Consider the following 9451-nt stretch of genomic DNA (forward strand, 5'->3'; position numbering starts at 1 on the left):
TTTTTTTTTTTTTTTTTTTTTTTTTTTTTTTTTTTTTTTTTAGGCGCAGTTTGAGAAAGAATAATGCCTTTACATTCAGAAAAACATCAAAGACCAGGGGTTGCTCAATATGGAGCACATATGGTAGTCTCCGGAGGCCTTGCCTGCCAAAACATGTTTCTCAGTATTTTCTTCCTTTCTTTTCTTTCGCTCTCCCCCCCCTCCCCCACCCCGCTTTTTTTTTTTTTTTTCGTCCCCAGATGGGAGGGGGCCGCGGGCTCGGGTTACCTAGGGCGGCTTGCGTTCCTGTGAGGCAGATAGCGGCTGTACCGAGGCGATCTATGAGGCCTTTCAGGAACAGAATCTATCCCAGGAAGGGACTTTGAAGATGGCCTTCTGTAGGGCCGGGGCGGAGAAGCTGTGACAGGCGCAGGATCTCAGAGCCAGCTGTGGCAGAGTTGAGGCATTGTCACATTCAGAGACGCTATGTCGCTTTTGGCATGATACAATGTCATCCTCCTGCAAAAGCACATTTTCCTGTTGGTAAGTGCTTCCTTAATACATTCATTGGCTGTTGCTTGGCACATAGGTGGCACATACTTATATTTACTGAATGAATATTGAACGAACTAAGTGAAGGCAACAGCCAACTTTTTATTTCAGTCTAAGCAAGATTCAGTGGCAAAGCTCCTCTTCCTCATTAGCTGCTATTACTGCTGCTCCTACAACTACTACTACTTTGACTACTATGTAGACCACTATCCCTGTTTCTTAAATTACCAAGCAGAGAGAGGCAGAGGACAGTTGTCTAAAAGTTTAGGCAGTATGCTTCAGGAATTTCTCGAGGTGAAATCTCAGAATATTAGGGGTCATTAAAGTGATCTAGTTCAGTTTCTGAATTTTCCTAAAGATGAGCTGAGACTCAAAAAGGTAGTTACTTGCCCATGACACACAACTAGGATGGAGCTGGGGAAGTGCCCCCTTTCCCGTGCCTAGTGCAGGCTGGACTCACTACTCCACACTGCCATCAGTGGAAGGACAAGCCAGATAATTTCCTCTCTTTTAGCCTCTTCTATTAAATGGACTCCTTTCATCACCTCTGAAAAATGACCTCGGGATATTATCCTTCTGCAGATTTACATGCAGAGTTAGTATTAAAGGCAGGGGTGAATTCTTAAGGCTCCCATTTAAAAGAAGATCCATGCTGTCTCCAGAACACGCAGCTTTTCCTAACACAATATTGATGATAGTGGAGGAAGGAAGCACACCACACGTGGAGCTGATTAGACATGAATCTTATCAAATCTTCCAGCATGCTGGTGGCATATATGAATTCTACAGAAAGACCATTGGGCAAATTACCTGACCAATAGTTAGAAAACCTGGACTTTAGACCTGGCTTTGCCATCAACACACTGCATACCTTGAGCACTGAATTTTTCTAGATCTATTTCTCCTTCTGTGTGTGTGTGTGTATACACACATATGTAATATATATCCACATATATATTATTAATTTTTAATCTAGGTGAGATCATAAGTCCATAAATCCAATTTCGGTCCATAAATCCAGTTTCTGTTCTCATGTTCTCTGATGCTATAATATGTTATCAATGTTCAGTGAGCCCCTTATCCATACCAGATGGAAGCAGCAGAACCAACAATAGAACCCTGCTTATTCTTATATTAAGTACTCAGAGAATGTTAAATTTGAAAAGGGCTTTAGAGATGCTTCAGTCCCTTCTCCTTACAGTGAAGCCCAGAGTGCTGATTTACTCAGGTCACTTAGCTGGACAACCCAGCTTGTTTCCTGCTCAGTGCCATATTCTTCCAAGAAAGTTATTGCAGAAGTGAAGTTGACCAGTCTCTGTGACAGGTTTGCGTGAGCACAGATTAAGTCCTTAAGCCACCTTCTGCTACCACCCCAACCATTAGTGGTCCCCACCTTGCTTTCTCATTCACACCAGGAATAACTGGACCAGAATATAATAATTTGGGGTTCAAGAGCACAAATTTGAGGCAAAACTCAGAGTCTCTACCATCACTTGGGCGATGTTTCTTTAAACATGCCAGCTTTACTGAGTGAAACCTTGAGCCCTCAAGGGCTACTGAGACAAGGTTATCGTTCCTCTAATGAGTACAGCAGCAAGTCTCACTTGTTTTTAGAGTCTTGAATCCAATGCAAGAGAGACAAAAATCCCTCGTCAGACTTAATACAGAGGCAAATTAAGTAAAGTCAATGTTCAGAATAGAATTTAACTGATCCTTTCCCCTCAAATAACAAACTTCCATATTATCAATATTGGGGGCATTTGGAAGAGCTAACAAGAATTATCCACCATTATGAAGAAAGCTGTAAAGCTACTCTTGCTCATTTTGGGGGAATGCCTTCTTGATGTAAGAAGATGATTCAGGGACTGTCTGCCATGTTGGAAATTAAGTCTAAGGCACTTCTTCCATTTTGCCCTCTTGGCCCTGGTTGACCTTGAATTTGACCTTGATTGATGCTACATGGCTGGAATCCAAAGTGTTTCAGAGGAACAGTCGTGATATATTGTCCCTGGGTGGGAAGTAGAACAGGTGGTTTAGGATGTTGTCCTAGGTAGGAATAGAGCAAGGACAGAGCTGAAAATTCAGCTGACTTGAGGGAGACATGAAGCCTTCTGCATTTAAGTCTGGATGATTGAGTAAATTGTTCTTAGCTATAACTCCCCAGCCAGTTCTCTTAAATGTAATCATTAGCGTCCTGTTTTGGACTTCTTATATAAAACCCTCACCCTGGGCAATACTGATTACTTGCCTCGTGAAGATTAAATGAAATATTCTATTAAAAGTGCTTTGCACAGTGCCAGATGCATAATAAATACTCAATGCAAGTTAGCAAATGTTATTATAATTAACCATTCTATGGTTTTGGTAGATGTTGGTGATGTATCTCTCTATAATTCAGACCTCTTCTTGGAGTACTAGACGTGAATATACAACTCCCTGCTAGAGGACTTTTTAATATAGATGTACTTAGATTTTTTAAACTCACCATGCTCAAAATCGAATTTATTTCTATTCTCTGTTGCACACCTATAGTCTGTTCTCCTAGTCTCTCTGAATGGCACCACCATCCATCTGGTGCTCATGCCACTATTTAACATCCTGGCAGTTGTCACCATGTCTTCCTAAATATCTTTACAATCCTCCCACTCTTTTTTCAAATCACCCCCTGCCTCAGCAATGACAGATATTGAGTTTTGCCTACATCATCCCATCATTTCTTCTACTGCCAGTGTATCCTCCAGTCTGTCCTCACTGCTGCTGGACTGATCTTTATATAATGCAAATGCAAATGACATTTGATTATGTCATTTCCCTACTTTAATCTTACATTCACTCTCCCACAGACTTCAGGAAAACCCAAATGCTGAGCACATGATGCTCTTCATAGTCTCCTTTCTTACCACTCTCCCTACACACAGGCTAAGCCATGGCTGTGCTAAACTATATTCAACACTCTAGTTTCTTTTGCCTTCATGTCTGTGCACAAGTTGTCTGTCTGCCTGGGTAACACCTCCCTTCTTTGTCGAACTGTGTTTATTTGTCCTTCAAGATTAAGCATCTCCTCTTCTTGGTAGCCTTCACTAAGCACCCGGCTGATATAAGTATATATCCTACTGGAGTATGATTTCTTTCTCTTCCCCACTACGTGTGGCTTCTTTTAGGGGGTTGGAATATGTCTTTGATCTTTGTGGCCAGCATGCTTTAGCACCTGGCACAAGTAGGTGTCCATCACATGTTTGCTGAGTACGAGAATGACTCAATTAGAATACATGGCTTTGCAATATTAAGGTTTTAGGAAAGCACAGGGCACAGGGGATTGACTTAACCTGACTCTTTTCCTTAGGATGCCCTTCCTCCTGTCTTTTTCTTTCCCCACAGGTCGGTGTACGAAGGTTGCTTAGAATAGGTGATCAATAGAAACGAGCCAGAGCTGATCAATACGTACATGGATTGGTGCTTATTTATAATGTTTTAGGTGCCACAGTTATTTTTGCACTTTACACCTGCCTTAAATGTGGAATACCCTATTCTAACATCACTAGCAAGGGAAGTTCCTGCTTTTTGATTCTGGGGAGGGTAACTGCCTCTCTTTCCGCGATGCGCGGTTGCCAGCCGCCCAGCTGCCCCGGGCTTTGAGGGAAGGCTCTCCGGAGTCATTCTAACCTTCCCGCCCGGTGCTCACGGTGGAAAGGAGGGCGGGGCCCCTCTTCAACCGCATCTACCTCCTGCATCTTGTTCTTTCTTAAAAGCCAGGTGGCGCCAACTCTCAACCCCTGCAGGAGCTGGAGGATGTCCTTGCTTGCTCGTAGTAGAACGAGGTGGATGGAAGAGCACAGCTCCGAGTTGGCGTTTTCTCTCTGCACCCTCCACCCTTTGGAAACATGGTTTTGCTTTTTTCTTCTTCCGCACTCTTCGCAAGATGACTGCAAACCTAAAAGAAAACGGAGCGTCCTGTGTGCCACATGGAGCTTGGGGAAAGGAAATGATTAAAGACCTGAGGTTTCCTGGCTCTTCGCGGTGTTTACGGTGGGTTTTGATTTGGGGAAGGACAGCGAGGAGAGGTTGAGGCTGGTTCCAATCTACCAGCATCCTGAATCTGTCTGCGTTGCAGATGACATGTGGGGCCGGGTGGGCACGGGTTCCTCGGTGTGCACATATCTGTTGGTGCAGTATCATGTCTTTCTGTGTCGTGTGTGGTGGCCTGTTCCTAAGTGACAGAATATATGCTTGTTTATAAAGAAAAAAATTCTTCTAGCTGGAAAAGGAGGGCTTCAGAATTCTCCCAAATGACAGCAGAGGGTCTGAATCTATTCTAAAAGGCACAGCTTTCAGTTTTCAAACCCCATGTTTTATCCTTGAAATGTTTCCAGCCTTTATATGAGAAACCCCATTATATGATTATATTAGCTAACTTGATTAAAACCAAACTTTATCGAACAAAAAATGTTTGTTGAAACTTGAAAAATAACTGCTAATCTGGTAATGAGAATTTGGCCATCCATATGTTGCAAATCATCACCAAATCTGAAGTTAAGATGAATTCAATAAAAGTAACTTTTTTTTGGTATTCACTGGGATACTAAGAGAATAAAGTTGGTATTATGGCCTATAGCAATTTAAAAATTTTAATTGGAATGACAGTAAATCACACACAAACACACAGAGCACTCAGTAACGTTAGTAATGATGACAGTGTGCTATTAATGCTGCTTTTTATATAGTACTGGTAGTGTTTATTACAGTGTGCACTTTAGGGTGTTTTTCGGATTGTGGGTTGCCAACCATTAGTAACTCATGAAATCAATAATGTTGAATTTGACTAGCATTTTAAAAATCGAATAGAATGGAAAGTATCAGAAGGAGAGGACTGGTAGCAATAGAAAGATTATTAGAATAGGAACTCTGGAGCAGAAACCAAAGAATAAGCTGCTTGTTCAAGCTAGGAATAGGAAAGTGGGAGAAAGGGTGGCTACAGTCAGAAATTTTGGAAAGGGGACCCATCATCTTAACAGGGGCAGGTAGAATGGTCTTGAACCACAAAGGAGCAATTTAGGGACTTAGTGATTGATGCTAGGGATGAGGAATGCTTCTGTCCCCCCTCCCACCTCTGCCTCAGTGTCTAAAAAAGAGCAGATACTATTATTATTGTTCAAGTTTCAGGGCACTGATTATACTGTGTTTACTAGAGGGCAGATCATTCTCTTATTTTCTGGTAAATAGACCTAGTGGAGCCTGTCCTCAACTGTCTCCTCTTTTTCCATTCCAGTTACTAGGACTGGATAGCTGAGCCAAGGCCCAACTTAGGTGTGGCCTTCCTTCTCTCTCTTCATCTAAAAACATGCTGGCCATGGCTTTGGATTCCTTCACCATGTGGTCAGCCAGAGGGAAAGGAAATTTAGATATGTACGTTGGGGGAGATGGACCCAGCTGCATGCTCCATCTTAGTTTTACTAGAGCTTTGCATTGAGGCATGAGCTGTTTTTTCCCAACTAGTAATCAAGTAGGCATTATTTTCCATGTTCCGTTATTCCAGACATATGTAATTCCCTATAACAATTGTTTTCTAACTTTAGCAGGCATTGGAATCACAAGGAGGGCTTGTTAAAACACAGATTGCTGGTCTCCACCCTAAGTTTCTGATTCAGTAGGTCTGGGGTGGACCTTAAGAATTTGTGTTTCTAACTAGTTCCCCAAGTGATGTTTATGCTGCTGGTCTGGTGACTAGACCTTGAGAACCCCTGCTCTCTGAAATCTTGAGAAGGGTGTGGAATGAAAAGGTGACTAGAAGGGCAAGATGAAGGTGCTCCTATGTTCTTGAATCATGCCCACCTTCCACTTACTGTCAAAGCCAATCCCCTAATGCTCAAAGCTGTCAGAAGATCAGATCTTAAGGAGGGTGACTCAAGCAAAAACATCATCAGCTCTCAGTGGTTAGTTTTGGGACTCCCCATCTTGAGTGAGATCTTCAGGGAGTGGAGCTCAGTAGAGCACTACTCAAGGGGCACCTTGTTCTTGGACAGACCACTAAGGCCTGTGTAAAGCCCCTGTAGGAGAGCTATGCTAGTTATTGTCTACAGCACTCAGCATTCCTAGATTTCCCCACCATTGCAAGGCCTAGAAGTGTAAAAACTATAATTCCCAGTCACTTTTGCAGCAAGAGTTCAGGATGCAATTTAGATTCTGATGATGAAATGCAGTCATGTAGGATTCGAAAGGCAGAAAAGAAGATGGTCTCTTTCTTCCACTGTGTGGGTGCACAAGAGGGCTTTGGAAGACATGACTATGGGAAGTGGCTGACCTCCATGGTTCACTCTCTAGTCACCAGCCTTGTGGGGATGGGGGATCTAATGGCTGCCCCTGATGCTACCTCTCCAGCCCTTTCACTTGATACCTTGTATTAAATCCCTCTGTTCTCCAGAACAGAGCTGGAGAGTTTTCTGTTTCCTGTATTGAACTGTGACTGATACAGGGAATAAGCCTGTTTGGGTGCTCCATGCCCTAGGTCTGGATTAGTGTGGGCATGGAGTAGTGTAGACCCTGCAGTTGGTAAGATGGCTGTTCTCAGCTGGGGGAAGTTTGGGGGTAGTTAGTCTCATCCTGGAGAAGTTGCCTGCTATCCATAAATCAGAAGGCTGCAGGGACAAACAACTGGATCACTGTCATCTCATTCTGCCTCTGTCATTGCAAGGTGTCACTGCCACTGGCTTTCTTTTACTGATTTTTGCAGCAAAGCAGGAAAAACAGCATTTTTTTTATTTTTTATTTTTATATTTTGGAAAGTTTAGGCAAAAATTTTTCCTAGGGCTCCATGACTAACTGTTCTGCCCATTTTGATACTTGATTATATATTGTCCTGTTTTATCTGTTTTATGTTCTACTATCTGGACCTTCATCCCACCCCCACCTCCCACCCCAGTGAGACTCTATTTAAGGAGAGATACTAAGTTTCCAGTTTACAGCCCAAGGCTTGAATGACAGCTTACTTGGGAAAGTCTGCTGTGTTCAGTGTGAACCAAGAGCTGGATGGACATTGCAAATGTCTCCTGCAGTGGCAACAATAGGGCCTCTTTCTCTGCCCATCTTGCTGCCTAAACAGCTCTGTACCAACAGATATTGTTCAGGAGCTGATTCTTTGGCTCATCAATTCTTCCTGAGCAGAGACAATACTGATATATGTCACTTAACTAATTTTTGTCCAGAAAGAATTGATGGCTCTGGTAACTGTATCATTGCTCACAAACACATGGCACCCCTCTCTGCAGGAAGAGTACATCCCCACTCTGTGGCACTCAGTTGTGACCATGCGACTGGCTCTGGCTGATGAAATGTGAGTGGAAATGATCACTCTTGGTTTCTGTTTATTTATTTATTTAACTTTTATTTGCATTTATTTTATGCTGAATTTATTCATGTGCCATTAGTTTTTATTTCTTCATTTTCTTCTGGGATATCTTTTTCTTCTGTACAACCTCCTCTTCTGGCTTAGGAACAATTTGTTCCTTTTCAGTAAGGATCATTTCGATGTGACAGAGAGCTCATGTGTGGGTTAATCCAACCATGAGTTCTGTAAGTGTGGTGGTGCATCTTGGGTGCTTTGTTCACCTGAATATATCAATAACCAGAGAATCTACATCTAAACCCTTTTTGTTTGTTTGTTTTTTCTGGTTGTCAAATGATCCTTTATTAAAATATTTTCCTTTGTACTTCTTAACTAGCTGGGCATTCCACTGAACCACTGTTGATGTCATCTATGATGTCATGAAGGTGGCAGTCATCAACATTGCAGCCCACAGACTGGGCAGTCCCCAGGATCTCTTTAATGGTTCCAGAGAGTTCTCTGGCTAAAGATAGATCTGTGGTGCGTCTGTCAGTCAATGTTGACAATCTCATCAAAAGTGATATTTCCACTGTATTTAATGCTTTTTTTATTCCTTTCTGTCTCCTGATGGTTTCTTGAGGGCTTTGATGATCACGGCAGAGGCAGAAGGTACCCCTTCAATCTGGGCTTGTTCATTCTGAGTGGTCAGTTTCACTGTAATCCTCAGACCCTCCTAGTCACCAGTTGCTTTGGCAATGTCATCACCAACCTTCTTTGGAGACAGACCCAGAGGGCAGATCTTGAGGGCAAGGGCAGATGTGGCACTGACATCACCACCAGTGCACCTCAGGCACATGACTTTGATCTGGTTGGGGTCAAAATTAAGTGGCATGGTGGAGGCAGCTGGTATCAGGTGAACCTGGATTCAGGATAACCAAAGAAAGTTGCATTTTGGCCTCCTTCATGCTGAAAGCTGAAACTACATCTAAACCCATAAATTCAGCATTTCTCTGCATTTTTAAGGATGTACAGCAAAAATTCAGCACTCTTTTTGGGTCACTGACCCCGTGTCCAGCCCCATTGTTTGGCCTAGACATACTTACCAACTCCACGATTGTAATGCCAGAACTGTATATATATTTCTTCTATAAAGTGACATCTTTCAGATTCTTGGTGGCTTCTCGGATATGCATACCCTTGATGGCCTGGGCAGTTTCCTGGGTATAATTAAAGTGAACACGATGATTTGAACCTCTTGATTTGCATGATTTTGTGGGGTTTTCTGGGTCAAGTGGATAGCGAAACATTTTCACTGATCACTCTAGGCCGCTTATGGGAAGAATGCCCTTGGTTTTTAGTCTGCTTACCACCATGCCAACAATGATGCAGATAGAGGTAGCTCCTCAGCCTGTGTCATGGAGTGATGACCATATGAGCAGGGCTGCAGGAATCAAGGATGGACCTGTTGCTAAAATTTTTAAAAATATATTAATTCTGTGTTAGTTAATTTACTTCTGTTTAGTGGCTGGGATTTTAGAGGTCTAATAAATTACACTTCTCATCCTAGCCAGAATTTGGTACTAATTCACAGTGACAGGAATC

General features: G+C 42.6%; 2 pseudogenes; both read right to left on the reverse strand.

Moving 5' to 3' along the window:
* Positions 1 to 7934: 7934 nt before the first annotated feature.
* Positions 7935 to 9156, reverse strand: LOC103600108 (annotated as a pseudogene).
* On the reverse strand, positions 8205 to 8741 carry LOC103600106 (annotated as a pseudogene).
* Positions 9157 to 9451: the final 295 nt, after the last annotated feature.

Source organism: Galeopterus variegatus, unplaced genomic scaffold (assembly GCF_000696425.1).
Source record: "Galeopterus variegatus unplaced genomic scaffold, G_variegatus-3.0.2 Scaffold3228, whole genome shotgun sequence".
In the NCBI taxonomy this organism is placed as follows: Eukaryota; Metazoa; Chordata; class Mammalia; order Dermoptera; family Cynocephalidae; genus Galeopterus; species Galeopterus variegatus.